At 38.0% G+C, this 20,806-nt stretch overlaps 1 long non-coding RNA gene across 1 annotated transcript in view; it reads left to right on the top strand.

The window, feature by feature from the left end:
• Positions 1 to 20,464: 20,464 nt before the first annotated feature.
• LOC118766980 overlaps positions 20,465 to 20,806 on the top strand; it is a 165,187-nt gene continuing 164,845 nt past the window's right edge. The window contains exon 1 of the long non-coding RNA XR_005002900.1: positions 20,465 to 20,580. This is a non-coding gene — a long non-coding RNA (uncharacterized LOC118766980). The remainder of the gene's footprint in view (positions 20,581 to 20,806) is intronic.

The raw sequence follows: 20,806 nt of genomic DNA, 5'->3' as shown, positions 1-20,806 counted from the left end.
TTTGGATTAACTATATATATATATATATATTATATATATATATACAATCGAAAAGTATGATCAAATTTTGATCCTGAACTGAAATTCATTCAATCTTTCTCCTTTTGTTTAATATAAATCTTTTATACCGGTATTGAAATTTTTGGTTTATAGTATGTGTTCTTGTTTATTTCTATGTTGACTTGCCACGCTCTATATTTTTCTACTGCAAGCTCCTCATCTCTGAAATATGAACTAGTACCTATTGTATGCCAGACAGACAAACTGAAGCATTCTCGTGAAGTATTCTTCTTATGTCAAATTGCTGGAACCAGTCGAATTACGTTGCTGATCTTAAGATCATTCCTGATAACTTTGACCTATGATCAAAGATTTTCCCTCCGTAAACACCCTGTCTTTTACTTTAGACATGGTTTGAATTATATTAACGAGAGTTATTCATACTTTTTAAATGAAAAGATATAATTAGAGAGATTATGTTAGTGTTTTTGAATTTTTACTTTTATAGCTAAGCCTTCATAGTCGAATGAAACTTTCTTTTACTAGTACGATAGAATAGGCATCAGGGAGATTTAGCTGCTATTTAACGCATAGAAATTCCTTCAGGATGCAGACATGTAGTTCTCTTTTCTCTTGCTGTCTAAACTCAGCTGTATTCTGCTCCAACGAAGATGTCTTTAATTTGTTTCGTTTGTTCTATGTCTCTTTGTGGGGACATAGAACAAAGAAACAAAGTAAATAAATCGCAAAAATATATGTTACTAGCTTAAGGTGACCCGCTATACGTGCGGGTGAGGGTGTGGTGTTACTTTCTGTTGCCTCCTTTCTGTTTCTTATCACCACATTCTCCCTCTTTGTTTCTCTCTCTTTTCTCTCTCACTTTCCCACTCTCTTACTCTTCCTTTCTCTCGGACTCTTCCTCGCTTTCTCTCACTCTCTATCTTTCTTTATCTATCTCTCTCCCATTTATAAAAAACAAAAGATCTTGAGTAAGTTGAGAAAGGAAATATTTTGAAAGATCAATCATAAATATCAGGCAGTGAAAACGGAAAGCACACATGCCTTTTGTACGTGTCACTATTTGAGTGATTAAAAATAAGGAAAAAATGGATTTCTTTGTTAAATTTAGTACTTATTTTGTGAAGTTTTCGACGATTGGCCATGCAAATGAAAGCTCTAAACTGTAAACAATAAAAAGTAAAGAGCAAAAATACGTAAAAATGAGAAATTTTTTTTCAACTTCAGAAATATTGCCTTAATTTTCAAACTTTGAACCCATTTCCACGCTTAAATTACAAATCCGCTTCCACTTTACTATGTTGAAAATTTGATTGAAATCGGGCCATTATTACATCATCTATCGTTATCGTTTCTGGCATTTTCTCAATAGTTTTCTTTGGCGCTTGAATGACCGTGTTTAAGGTTTGGCCTTCGCAATGCCTACTTTCCGTCGTTGTGGCCTGGAGAACCGCTATCTCTTTCTCATTTCCATGTAGGACAGGGGCTGCTATCCAGACCACGTCAACTTCTGGTGGGATTCCCTCTACGCTAACTTTTAAAGCACGCCTTCTATGGTACATATATAATAGTATCACTTCATCACTCTTTATAATGGTTGCCGCGATCTCCCTTGCCTTTTCTGCCTCTTTAAATCTCACCTCTACATTTCCATACTTGCCCCAGGTAAGATACGTTATCTCTTGCCAGATTGGCCTTAGTGCCTTCTCTATTCTGTAAGTAGTCATTATGTCTATCTTCCCAGCATCTACGGAATGCGTCTTGTATATAATTGTACATTCCTTCCTATTTTTAACCATTTCTTCTGAGGCGGTTCAATTCCACATTAAATCCTTCGTGACCCATCATTGTCATGTAATTTCTCCATTTTCCCCATCCGATTTGATATTCCTTACACTTTGCGATTTCTGCGAAGTTTTTCTTCTCTGTTATCCGTTCTTCGTTCAGTTTCTCTATTGTACTCCACGAAATCTCTGACGACGACGATTGCTCCGACTGTTCCGACGAGGACAGCTCTGAGTAGCTGATATCTTCCTCTTCTGACATATTTTCTTTTTATTCAGTCTACCTTCTTCTATGAGGAGGGAAATCACATATAAAATGCCGCAAGACAGCACAAACTTAAGTGTTCAAGGAACACTACAACAATTAAACAACAATATAACGCCAGCAAATGATACAACTTTAACTCCCCAAATGTTTCTCTACTACTGACTGACCTTGTTTCTCTATTGCCTACAAGGGCATACAGAGAGGGGACGAACAAGGACAGACTAGACAGCACAAGTGGGACAAACAACATAAACGGATGAATGAAATGAAATTCTATAAAAATGAAGATTTAATGGCTACTCCTCCAACCCACTTCCGTGTAGTACCATTTTAGCTATATATTACACTATTTTTAATCCAACGTTTATCCGAATAATTATCTTAGCAAATGGAAAGCGGTTTCAGTTTTTCGAAATCCAACACAGGAGGCAGAGGATCGTGTCTTATTTCTACCCCTAATGGGTTTACTTCGTCCCCACAGTTTGCTTTTAATTTTTTATAGTTTTTCCTGTCAATTAAAATTCATCCCATACCTGGGTCTCTCATGTTTTCTTCTTCTATATCTCTAATTACTGCCGTCATCTTCCCTATTTTTTCCTCTATGGCTGCATTCATCCAGTAGTGTGTTATAAATGCTCTGTTTTTATCATTGTTTTGTGTTTCTTGTGTCTGCTTGTATGCCTGCCCGTGCGTAATCACTTAGTGAATCTGTACCGTCACTACGTGAAGTGTTTGTGAGTGCTTGTGAATAATTTATTGGTGTTACTGGACTGTATGTACGTGGTGGTGTATACAGGGATTCCTCGACTTGCGCGAGTAATTGGGGGACGCGCAATTCGAAATTCGCGATAGTCGAGTACCAGATACTGTTATCAATTACTCAAACACAATTATTTTTACTTTATGTATATTTGAAATGATGAATAGATAACAAGATAACAGACAATACAATGCAACCATGGATAATAAACATTTTCTCAACAAGCGCAAGTCGAGAATACAACTCGCGCAACCTGAACATTCGGTATCAAAAGTTGGCTCGCGCAAGTCTGGAATATTGGTATATATTTGGACTGTCTGGTATATATTTTCGTGTGTTAGTCGCTGTGTGGGCGTTTGTGTGTCACTCAGTTACTTTGTCTTCTTTTTTCAGCGTTCTTAGAGGGTGGGGAGTTCTTGGAGACTTTTCCCGTAGTGTTTCTTGGACTTCATCTGTATTTTCCTCCTCTGTATCTTCCTTCAGCTTCTCGTTGCTACTGCTTTCCTCCTGTCTCACCCTCATTTGTGTTTGGTTATCGAGAAGGGGGCAATTTGCCTTAATATGGTCGACTTTTTCAATTTTATCAAGACATAATCTTTCCAGCACTTTATTCACGTGGTCTAACGCCATAAACGGCACATTCCGTTTGGCGTAAAAACACGTGTTAACGAGTTTCCTAGCAAGGGTGGGGTGCTGGTCCATTTCAACCAGTCGAAAGCTTTTGACAAGGTTGACCATCGGTATCCGGTGTTGGTCCTCACAGCATTTGGGGTCGGCCCCGTCTTTAGAGGGTGGATCATTGCTTTATACAGTAACATTGACTCCATCGTTCGGGCGAACGGGTTCTTCTTGAAGCCGTTCAACATCAAGCACTCTGTTCGTCAAAGGTGTCCTCTCTCCCCACTTCTGTATGTATTGGCTCTAGAGTTCTTGCTGCGGAAGTTGGAGAGATTAAAGTGCGTCCCACGAGATCTAGGTTGCAGTGGGAAGGTTTCGGCGTATGCGAATGACATCACCATCATAGTGTCCGAAATGGTACACCTACAGAGGGTAGGCAACGCCATTAAAGGCTATGAGGCAGGAGCAAAAGTTAACTGGAATAAGTCAGTCGGCTTGCAACTCGGCACCTGGCAAGGCAAGACGATACCTCCCAATAACGTCGTAGGGCGTTGGACGGAGGGGCTGGTTAAAATGCTAGGGGTTTAGTTTGTCCAGATCTCCAGATAAAGAATTGGAGCGAGGTGACGAGCAGGGTGATCCAGCTAACTCAGATTAGGTCTGAGTGGCGGCTTTAGGTCGCAGTTGTGTTTATCGCTTCTGTGATTACCTACCACCTAACCGTCGTGCCTTGCCCCCGTTCGTGGCTGATCAATTTAGAGGGGCTGCTCTTCCGTTTTTTTTTTGTGGAGTCGAAGTCCTCTTGTAAAGCGCTCTGTCTGCTGCCAGCACCTGCTAAATGGTGGGCAAGGGATGTCTTGGCTGTTGATGCGCAGACGTGCGCTGATGCTGAGGAATCTGTGTCTCTACCTGGATAGTGAACAGGTGTGGTCTCCGTCCGGTCGGTTGTTATTTACTAAGCTTACTAGTTTGGGTGAACTAGGACCTTGGGTCAAGTGTAGACGAAAGTTGAGTGCTTGGCAAGCGAAGTGTTGTGAAGCACTCAAGCTTCTCTGTCACATGGGCAACGCCAGCGGAGGGGGTTCCACCTCGTATTTTTATTGAGGGTTGGTTGAGGTTCAGTGTGACGACGATGTGGGGGAAGACTAGGCTTTGATGATGGCCAACTGGCCTGCCTGTTCCGAAGGACATTTGGGCCAGGACCCCTGGATAACTTCCAAAGATTCCCCGCCTGGCAGGGTTATTGAGGAGCCTTACCAATTCGCGATAAACTCGCAAAGCATGGCGCACCTTGCGCACCCGCGCGCCCAAGATGCGAGCAGGACAGGGAAACTGTTCTGCACGCGATTGTGCAATGACCCAAAATTTCCGAAATGTGGGTTTACCTTGTACACCAGCTGACAAGGCTGGGAAGAGTACAACTGTCTTTCGAGTCGATTATATAGATTGTTCCTGCTTCCTCTTTTAACAAAGAAGGCATGGCTCGTTTTCTCATTGTGGTCGCTATACCGAAAGAAGTAGTATGGAAGACCCACGTGAAAAGAATCGTGAGAGGCATCTTCATCTCCAGCCTTGGACTGGTTAATTTCCTCATCTACCATCTTAAGAGAAAAATAAGGGTGGAGATAAAATGCCTGTCACCTGATGTATACGGAAAACGATGGAAGGTTGTAGCGAGTTTGTTGAGAATGAAGAATCCGCATAGTATATCAATAAGATTATACAAAAAGGTTACAATGGTGGCATGGGGCTTGCGGGGTCGAAGCAAAACCCGTCCCCCACTTCATTGTATGGTTATTGTTTGGTATCATCCTATTTATAAAAATTCTTAACGTAAATTTTTAACTATTCATCTATTCTAAAATCATTCGTTTTATCCACTCCTCCCTCATTTGTATCGTCCCCTCTATGTTTGGCCCCTGTGGGCAATAAAGAAATAGTCGTTCTTGTTCTTTGAGTTGCTGCTGGTGACTGCAGGAGGATGGTGGGACAGCGTAGGGCAGGGTGGGATTAGGGTAAGAATTCACATTTTCGCCTTGATTTCTTCTTTTCCCATTCTTCAGTTTCTTTGGTGCCGTATTCCATCCATGTTTCTCTTCTGCCACCTGATTATCTTCCTCCTTCTCCAGTTCTTTTTTGCTCACACATGACATCGCAAGCGGTGGAGGTGCGGTTTCTTTCGTTGGTTCCTTTGCGCCAGGTGGAGTGTATCCTGTTTTATGTGCATTTTTGACCGCATTTAAAGCAACAGTGAGTCCTGCTCTCCACTAAGACTCTCAGCTTTATATCCTCTCCAAATGTGATGGTTTCTACCATCTTCTCTGAATCTCCCACGGCGGCCTGGACTATCATTTCCAGTGCCAATTTCTTTGTGGTACACTTTTGGCCTGGAAGCTCACAATCTTATCTGCCATTTCCAACGGGATGGCAGCAACCAGCCAGGCTACACCCACCTAAGGAGGGATCTCTTCTACCCTTACCCCAGAAGCACGCCTTCGCAGGTAAATGGTTAGAAAGACCACTTCACCCGTTTTGAAGGGAGTCACGCCATGCTACCTGGCTCAAGCCTTCGACGCAAAACGCACCTACCCCGTTGCATATCTTCTGCTTCTGGCAAGTTAATTCACTTCCTTCCATATTCACTTCCTTCACTTCCTCTATGCCTTTTCAACCTGTGTTGTGGTTGCGACCTGTGTTCGCTGCAATTACAAACCGTAAGTTCTGCACAGTACGGTTCTTCTTTTAACTCGTTCCGTTGTCTCACTGGAAAGGGACACATTTACATCGTTCCCCTCAATTTCAAAGATTTCCTTGAATTGATTCAATTCTTCCAAGCATACGTCCTCACATTTATCTTTAACCGCCTTGAGTTCTTGGCCTCCATCGCCTCGTCAATCTTTTTCAAACTTTTAACAAGATCCTCCTCGGACGACAAGTCTGAGGATCTAACCTTTTCAGTTCTCGATCTCCATTACCGCGCCTCCCCTTTCAAAAAAGGAGGAAAGCGTCAACAAAGCCGCCTGAGGCAGCAAAACGATGTGCCGTTGGACACAAAACAGTCAAACACAGTGAAAACCAATTCAAATCACAGAAAAATTCAAGATGTTAACTAGCCTGCAAATGAAATAACAACTCTGCTACTACTGACTGACCAAACAACAAATGATTGATGACTTTATAGTGGCTGAGTCATACCACTTTGCCACGTGGGACGGGATGCACCATTTCTCTACGACTGTGTGTATAGTGTGTGCGTGCGTGTATGCATGTGTGTGTGCGTGTGCGTGCGTTCCTGTGTGCATACGTGTGTACGTGCAAGCGTGCATGTGTATGTATGTATTTATAAAGAGAAAGTCCGCTTTTCCGTGCTGTACGGACCTTTTCACTACAATTTCCGCCATAAGGAGGACTTTATGCAAACCATGTCATATAGAGTGCATTTAAAGAATGCAGCTTCTTATATCAACTAAATGTCTCCAGAATCTTAAAAAAGCAAATATATAAATTTGGTTAATCGAAATGATATACCTGTCAAGGATAAATATAATTGTTAATATAACCGTCAGTGGATGTACAAATTTACTGGAAGGTGTAACTTAACCAGAAATATTGCTTCAGGAGACGTTAAGGAACAAGAATATATAAAGACGTTAAGGAAGATAACACAAAGAAAATTTGTTTACCTGTTATGTTGGTGAGTTGTAGAGTGCGTGATATCCTGTGTACAGAACATGAGACGCTTGAGTTACCAATGTCCCCCTCTCTTATAAGGATTTTCTTAATTGACACTGCTGGAGATAAACACTTTCCATAAGGTCGAACATGCACTTGACTAACATTTATCCACATCTGGTGATTTGTCTCATGACTCCATAAAAAGTCAGTAGCGCCAAAAGGTGCACCGATGTATGCTGAACATCTGAAGATCGCTAACTTGTTTACTTCAGCGGGCGGGTTAAGAAATTCAAGTTTCTTAATGAAAGATCTCACTGAAAAGAAAAAAAACAAAAACGAGTAGGCCAGGGAGTGGCTGTGTGGTAAGTAGCTTGCTAACCAACCACATGGTTCGGGGTTCAGTCCCACTGCGTGGCATCTTGGGCAAGTGTCTTCTGCTATAGCCCCGGGCCGACTAATGCCTTGTGAGTGGATTTGGTAGACGGAAACTGAAAGAAGCCTGTCGTATATATGTATATATATATATATATATATAGATATATGTGTGTGTGTGTGTGTGTGTGTGTGTGTGTGTGTGTGTTTGTCCCCCTATCATTGCTTGACAACCGATGCTGGTGTGTTTACGTCCCCATCACTTAGCGGTTCGGCAAAATAGACCGATAGAATAGGTACTGGGTTTACAAAGAATAAGTCCCGGGGTCGATTTGCTCGACTAAAGGCGGTGCTCCAGCATGGCCGCAGTCAAATGACTGAAATAAGTAAAAGAGAGAAAAGAAAGAGAGGGACTTAAGTGCATGCTGGACGGTACCTACACCAGAATATTACGTGCAGTGCCCAACATTTAATGGAGGGAGAACCCAACAAAACAAAGGTTATACGGGAATGTATCAACTTTCTCATCAATCATCTTAGAGCGGACGTTGGGTTTTGTTGACCATTGCTGGAGAAGTAAAGAAGAACTTGTTAGTAACGAGTTGTTGTGGGCACCAAATCACGGTACCACAGCGACTGGAAGACTACGGAAGACATATATACAACAGCTTGCAGAAGATGTTGGATGCCAATTTGAAGGCCTAAAAATACTAATGGAAGATCGGGAGTGATGGAGAGAGGTAGTCATGCTGGCCTGGGCAATTGACCTGATTGGATGAAACTTGTGTTCGATAGTGCAATAGAAACACGCAATAGAAATAAAAATAATGATAATGGAATTGAATACGTGCAAAAAAAGAAACGGAAGTAAAAATAGAACGAGTAAACTGACCTCTTACAACTCTAGGTTCTGAAGATCCTTCATTTGTTAAACATTTGTAGTATGTCGCATCCTCACAAGAGGGAGAAGGTTTCGAGCAGGTAATCACACCTATCTTACTTATAGGTGATATAGGTGGAGTACAGTGAAAACCCTTTCTCCTGGTTACTATCACAAAATTTCCTGTCTTCAATAGATAATCCATTTGAACAACAACTTCACTGTGATTTCGCACGAGAAAAAACTGAATAAAATTTTTTATATCATATCGACATTTTATAGTTAAGAATGTTTTGTGTGCAAAATCAATATTTCTTGAAGGAAATACATCTGCAATCTCAATAACTGCATAGAAAAAAAAACATAAATCAGAGATAGATGTCATAAAAAATATATAAATGTAACTATGGAAGAAGAAGAAGAGAAGAAGAAGAAGAAGAAGAAGAAGAAGAAGAAGAAGAAGAAGAAGAAGAAGAGGAAGAGAGAAGAAGAAGAAGAAGAAGAAGAAGAAAAAGGAAGAAGAGGAAGAAGAAGAAGAAGAAGAAGAAGAAGAGAGAAGAAGAAAGAAGAAGAAGAAGAAGAAGAAGAAGAAAAGAAGAAGTAGGAAAAAGAGAACCCATAAAAATAACGGTTGTTGTGAATACGGATTACATCTATCCACAAATAAAACTTTGGAGATAGTTTTTGATATTTTGTATTATACTAACATACCCGTGTCGTCAAAATACCGACAGTTTTATTAATCATAGAAAATAGTTCATCAACACAATGAGAAAAACCTTTGATAGATGTCATCAATCTGGTAAATATATGCACATAAATCTAACCTCTCAGTTGAAAATGACTTGATACATAAGTATGTATTTACGGACACATACACACCACACACACACATATACATATAAATATATGTATGTTATATATATATATATATATATATATATATATATATACACATATATATGCATACATTCATACATACATACATGTATATCATATATAGAAAGAGAGAGACAGATTTATATATATAGATATATTGGTTGATACATCTATACATTAGTATATATGCATGCATATCTATGCATTTATTTATCGAAATCTTTCTGCCTCTCTCACTCTCTCTCTGTCTCTCTGTCTCTCTCTCTCTCTAGGAGTCACTGTAAGACGCTTACTTCCCAGCCATATACGAGGGGCGCTCAATAAGTAATGCCCCTGACCCACTTGCAGTTGTTTGGCCTTGCACTTATTTATGCATCTATAGATAAAGTGGCGAATTACAGCTCTGAACTTATTGTGGTTTCTGATTTACAGGTGTTTGAATTGAGTCAAGTGTGAAATGGAGCCTGTTGAGTGTCGAGCAGTGATTTGGTTTTTGTATTTGAAAGGACGCACACCACGGGAGACTTTTGATGAAATGAACGTAACTTATGGTGATGATGCCCCATCATATGACCTTGTAAAACGCTGGCATTGTGAATTCAAACATAGTCGGAACTCTGTGGAAACAGCTCCCAGATCTGGTCGCCCCCCCTTCTGCCGTTGATGAGACGTCTGTCCGTCAAGTTGAGGATGCCATTTTGGAAGGTCAACGCATAACTATTTGCCAAATAGCCCATAAGGTCAAGATTAGTACCCGGTCTGTGGAAACTATCATTCATGACTATTTGCATATGCAAAAGGTGTCTGCCAGATGGATTTCCAGGTTGCTCACACCTTTCCAGAAGCAAGAACGCGTTGAGTGCTCGAGGATGAATTTGGAGATGTGCCAAGAAGATGAGTCAAAATTTTTCAAAAGACTGATCACACAGGATAAAACCTGGGTCAATCACTATGATCCAGAGACCAAAGCCCAGTCAATGCAGTGAAAGCACCGTGACTCACCTCCTCCAAAGGAGGCAAGGGTGCAGCCATCCGCTGACAAAGTTATGCTCACAGTCTTCTAGAACCAGGACGGAGTAGTGATGACAGATTTCCTGGCAAAGGGTACCACAATTACAGGAGCCTATTATGCTTCACTTTTGAGAAAATTAAGAGAAGCTATCAAAATCAAGAGGCGGGGCAAGATCAGCAAAGGCACCCTCCTCCTGCAGGACAACGCTCCGGTCCACAACTCGCGTGTCGCCAGATCAGAAGCACAGGCGTGCAGCTATGAACTCCTCCCCTTGCACCCTCTGATTTTCACCTCTTCCCAGCCATGAAGTTGATTTTGAAAGGAAAGCGTTTCCCAGAAGATGCAGCCTTGATTTCTGAAGTCACGTCGTGGTTGGAGGACCAAGCTGGGGTCTTCTATAAAAACGGTCTCCAGAGATGTATCAAACGATGGGAGAAATGCATAACTCTGGTTAGTTCCTATGTAGGAAAAGCCTAATAACTGTGCCAAGTGTCGTTGCTCTACTGCTATGGGAAGTGGGTCAGGGGCATTACTTATTGAACGCCCCTCGTAGCTGGGAAGCAAGTGTCTTAAAATATTAGAATTTTTATCATTTGCCTTTTCTGAGCAGCCCTACAACATGATAGAGGAAAGGGTAGTACAAATGCACATAGAGACAAAATATAAAAAAATTTAAATATTTTTATCAAATAATCTTGTTGTTAAAATAATTTATTCAAAAATGGACTTTAAAAAGCCACACTACAAAAAGTTAAGCAAAAAAATTCATTTTTTATAAAAAGTAATTTATACTAAAGAAAATAAATAGAACACTTTGTATTGATTTGTGTTGTCGTTTATCTTTTGTTGTGTGTGCAACTAAGAAATAGTTTAGTTCATACATGTCTAGTCCCTTTAATATCACGCAAAAATTGATACAAATTTAAGAATTAAAATTAATAACTTTTTCTAATGGATAACATTTTACGAAACCTTTACCAATATATTCTTTTAACATTTCCTTTCATATTAATATCAATATAATAATTATTGATCAAAATTAAAAGAATGGTGTGGATTCAAAATGCCAATGTCGGGCTTTATTACCCGTCAGTCAACCAGTTTGGTCTATACGCTTTTTCTCTTTTGTTCTACTGCACCAGACTTTAAGTATTTTATGTCTAAATGTAGCTTATCACTAGTCAAACATAATTTTTAAAAACTAAATTTGATTTGGATTAAAACTGAATTAGTGAGACTACTTGGAAGACGCCAACTGCAACAAAAAGCTACGTTAAGAATATTATTCAACTACTACCGTAGTGTACACATTAGTTTTTATGTGTATATACAAGTTCGAAAGAACATATGATGATATATGCTAAATTTTATAGGGTCTACAAGAAACATTCATATATGCAAAATTGTTCAAAATTATATATAATTATATATAATAATTGTTCTAATTTATTTATTCGTACTAATATAAACTTTAGTCTTAGTAAATAAGAAAGTAACACAAATTTACTTGGTTTATCAGAGGAGAATAGCATCATAAATCAATGTTTATTATATATTGATTGAAATGGTTCTTTTTCTTGGTTTGATTTATAATAATATATTTGTACATTATTTAAGGAATATTAAAACATATTTTCGCTGGTCTCCATGGAGAAATTACCGATTCACTTATCTTTACAAGACTTTCCTATTCCACCTAGAAAGGATTTCATGAAGGATCTGATTAATAAGACATTTGAATTCATTCATAGAATCCGTAGGGTGGCTTTTTACCATGAAAAGGATTTTATAACAGAAAATAACCCTCATAAAGAAGTTACTGAACTTTTTAAAAAGAACTTTCAGACGAAGAAATTTCCACCACCATACCACCATTTGGAGGCTTTTGAAGACGATTTATGGAATATTGTCAAGACTATTAAATTTGTTAAATATTCCCTCTGAGAAATTGAACATTTAAAGAAACTAAATTCTCTACTATGTGATCTTAAAAAAAAAAATGGAATTATGGAGCAATGAAACTTATATGATTAGGATCTATTAAAATATCATGAATAAATGAAGAAAGAGATTACTAGTAATTATAAAGTAGTAAGTAAAAAGTTTTAAGGTTCATTAACTTAGATGCTAAGAAAATTATGAATGACAAGGACATTGGTGATAGAACAGAGACTTTTGTATCTATGAGGCCTAGGATAACTTTAAAAGATCACAAGGAAAACAATTTTTTTAATTCTGAAGTGAGAATAATTTTCCCAGGCCGATCTGACCTGAGTACATTAAGTAAAGATTTTCTTGATATGTGTATACTTAAGAAAAACATATAGTCAAGAAAAACATAAAACTTGAACTTTTGTCTAATACACAGGAAACTATTTATTGGTTTGCTAGACTGGATAATAAAAATAGAAGTAAATTTATACAGATATATATTAATAACTATTATTCTTCTATTAATCCTGTTGTGCTTAATAATGCTTTTCATCTGCTAGAAAAAAATCTAACGTTATTTTAAAGAAATTAAAGTAAGTTTGGGAGTTCAAAAATCTATTATTTTAGTTGATAATAAGTCCTGGGCTAGAGAAAGTAGCAATGATTATTTGACATTACCATGGGATCTGCTGATTCTGATCTATACATTCTATTTTATTTTAGTAATAAATTTCCAGATATTAAAGGTGGACTGTATAGAGATGTAATGCTGTTTTTGATTAATAGTGACACCTTCAGCAAGTGTCTTCTACTATAGCCTCAAGCCGAGCAAAGCCTTGTGAGTGGATTTGGTAGACGGAAACTGAAAGAAGCCTGTTGCAAATATATGTATATATATGTCTATCTATGTATATATGTATATATATATCTGTCTGTGTATGTCTGTGTTTTTCTCCCCATCACCACTTGACAACTGGTGTTGATGTTTTTACATCTCCGTAACTTACGGGTGTGACAAAAGAGACCGATAGAATAAGTACCAGGCTTAAATTATAAGTAATGGGGTCTATTCAATCGATTAAAATCTCAAGACGGTGCCCCAGCATGACTGCAGTCTAATGACTGAAATAAGTAAAAGACAAAAGATGAAAGATATATATATAATACAGAGAGAGAGAGAGAGAGAGAGAGATGGATAGATAGATAGATAGATAGATAGATAGATAGATAGATAGATAGATATGTTTCTTTATTAGCCACACAGGGCTGCACACAGACGGGACGGATTACAAAGTAGAGCTGTTCTTTATGGGGGGGGAGAAAAAATGGTGGGGTAGGTTTTCGATCAAAAGGGATCGTAAAAGGGAAAGAAAGAAAAATAACGATCAATAGGGATCGTGTATCACAGTAATGTCATGATGTAAAGTGTAAGGGGGAAAGTAAATAGGGTTTATCCGTGGAAAGAAAAGCCTTCGGAAAATACCACGGTAACCTCGGTCAATAATGTTAAATGTTAACATTTATAGATAGAGGAAAGGGTAGTACAAATGTCAAAACCATACACTTCAGCCTACAAACTTTTGCTAAAATACATTCAAATATGCTTAAGTTAAATTCTTCATAATAAGGATGGATTTATGGTTTTGACATTTGTACTACCCCTTCCTCTATCTATAAATAGAAAATTCTTGTTTGTCTCCATTGAACCAAGATAAAAAAAACCCACTCCCCACTGATAGATCTAAATAGAAAAGTGAACCCAGTGATAAGAAATCTACCGATGGAGAAGGACAAACTATCACCACGTTCTTAATGATGAAATTAACCTCTTTGTCTATATATCTACCTTCTTTGTAATGTTGGCAAATGAAATAAGTATAAATATGTTTATTGTCCATTTAATTAAAAAAAAACTTCTATATGTGGCTGAAGATTGCTCGACATTTAACAACTGACGTAATACTTACAATGTTTAATAAAATGAAGTAGCATGAAAGAATTGTACTACACTACCTTGGATATCCTTGTTGCTTATTTTGATTATAATCACCCCATTTGATTTATATGGATAATACCATACCAAATTCTGGTGCCTTTAACTTAAGTACCATATTCATCTGGATCTAAATTTTGCTGAACTTTATATTTATATATATATATATATATATATATATATATATATATATATATATATATATATATATATATATATATATATATATATATATATAGTAGAAATATGTTATAAAAAGAAAAGATAAAATACACGTGGAAATGTAAGGGTAAAATATGAAAAATCTACGAAAATGCACATTGCAAATTTAAAAAAAGGCTATTATGACAGGTAACGACAAATATATACATTTAGATTGACTGGGGTAGTAATACGAGTCATAAAAGTCATTATTATGAGATGATTATAAGATGATAACAAAGTAAGAGAACAAAACGATCCATGGTTTACGCAAAGCTACTCATCGTTTGAAAAACACCGGCTAATATCATATACATATATATCATATATATATATATATATATATATATATATATATATATATATATATATATATATATATATATATAACAGAAGACGAAGACAGCAGGTGTATTATTATCGGGATGAAAGCAAAAGCTTATGCTTTTCGACAGAAAGAATTAAGAGGAAAAAAACGGAGAGAGAATGATGAAAACTGTGAAAGAATAAAGAAAATTGGGAAAGAAACGGAAGTGCAGAGAAAAATTGTCCAACATGGCGAGATGACCGGAAAATAGAGGTTGAATGAAAGTGAGATAATAATAATAACGATAACGGTAATATCCAAGGATCTTAGGTGCACAAGCGCATGTGTGTTTGGGAGGACGGTGTCTGTGAATGTGTTTATGTGAATGGATGCTAGTGTGTGAGTGGGTTAGCTGAAAATTATGTGGACTTCTGTGTGTCAGTGTGTACATTATGTGAAGTGACATGCATTCCATGTACTGGTTGGTGTGAGTGTGTGCGTACGGATGTATGTATTTTTCTGCTCCCAAGGGGCACGTTACTGATATTGTGAGAAAATTTAAGAGTCTAAAGAGAGTGCTTTTCAAACTTTTTGCTGGAGTGGAACCCCAAGGAAACATTCCAATGGCTCGAGGAACCCCTGTGCCATAATTTAATAGTCTTATGCACACATATCTGCACAGGAGAATTAAAAATTACTGCCGATTTTAGCAGTTTTGTAACTTCTTGCGTTATTTAGTTCATTAGAAAATCTGAAAAATCTGGCTTTCAAAATGAAAAGATCCTAGCTGTTTTGTAACTTCTTGCGGAACCCCTGGACTGTACTGGTAGAACCCGAAGGTTCCGCGGAACCCTGGTTAAAAACCACTGGTCTAAAGCCATCCCTGGAACATAAGTATCGTACGTTCGCAGTCAGGAGGAAATCAGTTGAAAAATACTGTTTTTATAAACTTTTACAAACACTGACAGAACGGGATATATATGTATGTATGTATGTATGTATGTATGTATGTATGTATGTATGTATGTATGTATGTATGTATGTATATATGTATGTATGTATGTATGTACGTACGTACGTACGTACTTACGTACATATGTATGTATGTATGTAAGTATGTATGTATGTATGTATGTATGTATGTATGTATGTATGTATGCATATATGTATGTATGTATGTATGTGTGTGTGTGTTCGTGTTTGTGTGTAAAATTAACCTAGTGTATGTGTTGTGTGGAGAAATGTGTGTTTTGTGTATTCCTCTGTATGTGTGTGTGTGTGTGTGCATATGGACATGTGTGTGTGTGCATATGGACATGTGTGTGTGTGCATATGGACATGTGTGTGTGTGCATATGGACGTGTGTATATTTGTGAAGTTAACGTGTCTGTGTGCGCGTGTGTCTGTTGTGTTGCACGTATAGCCGTTCATGTGAGCTTATTCAGGTAGTGTGTGCACGTGTGTATGTGTGTGTGTGTGTGTGTGTGTGTTTATCTGTAATCAAATAGCGTGCACATCTATAGTGTATTTTTGTGAGCGAATGTTATCCGTGTCAATGCGTGTAATGCGTGTTTATGCGTGTTGCGTGTGTATCTATATATTCTCTGTGTTTGGATATTATGTGTTTGTGTGGGTGTGAGAGTGTGCATGATGGTGTGTGGTGTGTGTACTGAATTAAACAGTGTGTTGTGTTGTTCGTATTATGGTATTTGTGGCGAGCTGGCAGAAACGTTAACACGCCGGGCGAAATGCGTAGCCGTATTTCGTCTGCCGTTACGTTCTGAGTTCAAATTCCGCCGAGGTCGACTTTGTCTTTCATCCTTTCGGGATCGATAAATTAAGTACCAGTTACTTACTGGGGGTCGATGTAATCGACTTAATATCTATGTCTGTCCTTGTTTGTCCCCTCTCTGTGTGTAGCCCCTTGTGGGTAGTAAAGAAATAGGTATTTCGTCTGCCGTTACGTTCTGAGTTCAAATTCCGCCGAGGTCGACTTTGCCTTTCATCCTTTCGGAGTCGATAAATTAAGTACCAGTTACTTACTGAGGGTCGATGTAATCGACTTAATACCTGTGTCTGTCCTTGTTTGTCCCCTCTCTGTGTGTAGCCCCTTGTGGGTAATAAAGAAATAGGTATTTCGTCTGCCGTTACGTTTTGAGTTCAAATTCCGCCGAGGTCGACTTTGCCTTTCATCCTTTCGGGGTCGATAAATTAAGTACCAGTTACGCACTGGGGGTTGATGTAATCGACTTAATAACTATGTCTATGCTTGTTTGTCCCCTCTCTGTGTGTAGCCCCTTGTGGGCAGTAAAGAAATAGGTATTTGTGGTGACGCTGTTGAAAAGTATACGTCGCTGTGTAGATAATGTGCGTGTGTGTGTGCGTGTGTGTGTGTGTGTGTGTGAGTGTGTGTGCGTGTGTGTATACTGTGTCTTTCAAAGATGAAAGCATGTTATCTCAGAGAAGAAGATTCAGTTTTGTAACAGAAAAAAATATTATGTTTCTTAATATTAACTTACAAGCCGAAGTGTAAGAAGACATCAGTAACATCATAACTAACAACATTGTTGATCTTGTGTCACAGGTATAAGGCAGGAGGAGAAATGATTGTCGGCTTCCAGAAAGCAGAAATTTTACGAAAAGATATCTCTTACAAATAGCGTAGTCGAAATGGCTAAACATAACAGAAATAGAGAGAAAAACGCAAGTCAAACTTGAAGTGTGAGTGAACTGAAAGTCCCATCTTTCTGTTTCTTTCTTTTTTTCTCTCTATCTTTCTCTTTCTCCCTCTCTCTCTCTATCTCTGTCTTTTTCTGTCTCTTTCTCTTTTCTGCTCCGAGAAGTAAGGTAAAACTTAGATAGATAGATAGATAGATAGATAGATAGATAGATAGATAGATAGATAGATAGATAGATAGATAGATAGATAGATAGATAGATAAATAAATAGATAGATGGATAGATAAATAGGTAGATATATATATATATATATATATATATATATAGAGAGAGAGAGAGAGAGATAGATAGATAGATAGATAGATAGATAGATAGATAGATAGATAGATAGATAGATAGATAGATAGGTAGATAAATAGGTAGATAGATAAGATATAGACAGATAGATAGTGAGATATAGATAGAGAAATATAGAGAGATTGAGATAAATAGATAGATGGATAAAGAGATATATATAGAGACTAGCAGTATCGCCCGGCGTTGCTCGGGTTTGTAAGGGAAATAACTATATATGCATTTATAGAGAGTTATAGCCAAAAGATAGCAAAATGATGCATTAAAAATGGAAAAATTATGATGGTAAATTTTCTTTTAAATCGTTGACTCATCGTAGACATTTTTAGAGAGTTACTTCCCTTATATAATAGCGAAAAAATGCATTAAAATGAAAAAAATGATGTTAATTTTTTTTAAATCGTAGACTCATCGTAGACGCGCGCTAATACCCAGAAGGGCTGGATATGAATCACGACTATAAGATACCCGGTTTTGGTTATACTGCACCGCAAAATGTGGGAGTAGTTAGGGATCTAAATTGTAGGAGAGAGACACACAACTTCACTTTTATATATAAAGATATAAATGTCACGGACGCTAGAAAACCGGAAGTAAATATTCTTAAAAACGGAAACTTAAGTACACACACACGCACACAAGCACGCACGCACATGCGCACGCAAAAACACACACTCACACATATACACATACAAGGATGAAAAGAAAGATAGAGAATTTCGAAGTACTGAGAGATTGGGTGAAAGAAGTATTGTGATTAAGAAAAAGACGCCGACTTAGGACGCGGGAGAGGAAAGTGAGGGAAAGTTATAAGGATATGAAAGTAAGAAAGGGAGAGAAGAAGGAAGATTGGCAAGAAGGAGTTATAGTAAAAGATTAAGAAGAACGTCATGGAAAAGTGAGAGGGAGGGAGTGAAAGGGACAAAGATATAGAGAAAGAACGTAGGAGGAGAGAAAGAGAGAGAGAGAGAAAAAAGAGAAGAGCAGTCAAGACATTTTCTTTTTTTTACTACATTTGTTTGGTATTTTTCTAATAGATTTTTCAATATGACGCTACACTGGACACTAGATGACCTAGCTGACCTTGCTGACCTAGCTGCTTGAACAGCTTCCTAAGCATTCTTCCGACTCGGTTGATTCATGCCAAAGGGAATCGTCGGGAGTGGTAGGCTTACCAGGATTTCTACCTTATCGAAGCTCCTTCTTTATTGTAAGGTCATCGAGGCAGTTCAGAAAAAAAAAGGATTTACTCCACTCCCCGAGCAGTCTGGATTGCTGCTACACATACCACAAGGTAACTTACTGGTGAAGCAGAAGGGATTGGAAATGAAACGGTACGGGATCTTTTCGGTTTGAACGGCAGTTTTTTAAAAATAATTTCCACGCAACAGAACACTTTGAAACTTCGTATGCTGGTAGAATGTGTTTATAAGACATCTTTTTCTCTTGGCTTTATTGAGACAATTCTATAGTTTGTAGGTTATTTGTTGTTGTTTTTTCTTCTTCAATTTCTGCAATTTCAACCAATCAATGACATCTATTGAGGTAAAAAATATTCTGTGCCGTATGAATCTGTCCCTCGTTTAAGAAACAGATTGGGATTATTTACATTTCTGAAGAAAAAAAGATACCCTTCCCCCCACCCCAAACCCTAACCCTGACTAACCCTAAACCTAAAACAGATTGAAATGCAATAGATCGATACTGTTGTCAATTTGAACATGGTCTGGGCTAACAACGGCGAAAATGTTATACTACGTTATATACTGCGTGTAACCAAACCAATCTATAAATGATTACTGGGGAATAAGAGCAACGACGTCGTCGAGGGAAATCTGAGGGCGTAGGAAAAACAATACACTTGTTTTGTCCGAAGAACTTTCGAGCCGGAGTCTATGATTTAATTCTAAAAATCCTTCGCCTGGCAGTGATATTGTAAGATACTGCCGATACGGGGTAAAGCCTACAAGCGTGGCATTGCCTTTAGCCACATCCGCTCAAGAGCACACCGCGCCATAAAAGTGTCCTTCAATCGATCGTACAATTCTTGAGCGTCGCTGTCTTGAAGATTTACGTGGAGCAGCCGCAATCATTTGCCAGATGGATCCGGTTATATTTTATATAATGAAAATCGCCCTGTCACTTTTCGTTTATTACATCTACCAGGAGGTCATGGCGAAAGTGATCGTGTGGTAAACTCTCATGACTTTTCAAGTTCCAGTTAGAAACGAAAATAAACATGCAAAAGGAGGTGCTTCCTCCAAGTAAATTCGTTGGACAGTGGATGAATTGCCCTAGACTAAGCGTGAGCTTGTAGTTTGAGAAACACGGCGGAGAGAGAAGCATTTACTATGACACTACTGGTGAGCAGGGTGACTCAGGATCTGTGGGTTCCTTGGTTGCCTCTGGATGCATTTCTCTCTGGTAGGGAAATTTGTTGCTATAATTTTCCTGTTGTTATAGTTTTTGTTTTTCATTGTTTACACATGTTTAGGTAAATTCCCAATGTCCTTGATTATGTTTTCTGTGGCGGCGAGCTGGCAGAATCGTGTGCACGCCGCAAAAATGCTTAGCGGCATTTTGTCCGGCTTGACTTTGTCTTTCATCTTTTCGGGGTCGATAAAATAAGTAAATGTTGAGTACTGGAGTCGACGTAATGGATTTCCCCTCCTCCAAACTTTCTGCCCTTGTATCAAAATTAGAATGAAATATATTTTCTCTCTCTGTTACAGAAAAATTGTATAATGCAAATATTATGACTAAGATTGTAACATTTGCAACATACATGCTTTTTATTAGCAATTTGCGTTAAGGATCTCGAAAAATATAAAGAAACAGAATCAACCTGGTTAGTAAAATATTTTTCATTTTGTTTTCTTCTGTGATTTTGTTATCCTTGTATAAAATCTTATTGATTTAGTTTCTGCTTAATTTGTGCTTAATACATTGCCTTTTTAAAAATCTCACTGTTGTTGTCATCGTCCTTCTTTAATGATTAGATTGGCATTCATCAAGCAAAGGTATTGGAGCACTGAACATCCCATAACATCCTTTACTTGTTCCAGTCATTGGAC

The sequence above is a fragment of the Octopus sinensis genome, linkage group LG18 (assembly GCF_006345805.1).
Source record: "Octopus sinensis linkage group LG18, ASM634580v1, whole genome shotgun sequence".
NCBI classification, from domain to species: domain Eukaryota; kingdom Metazoa; phylum Mollusca; class Cephalopoda; order Octopoda; family Octopodidae; genus Octopus; species Octopus sinensis.
This window is presented reverse-complemented; position numbering and strand designations above follow the sequence as displayed.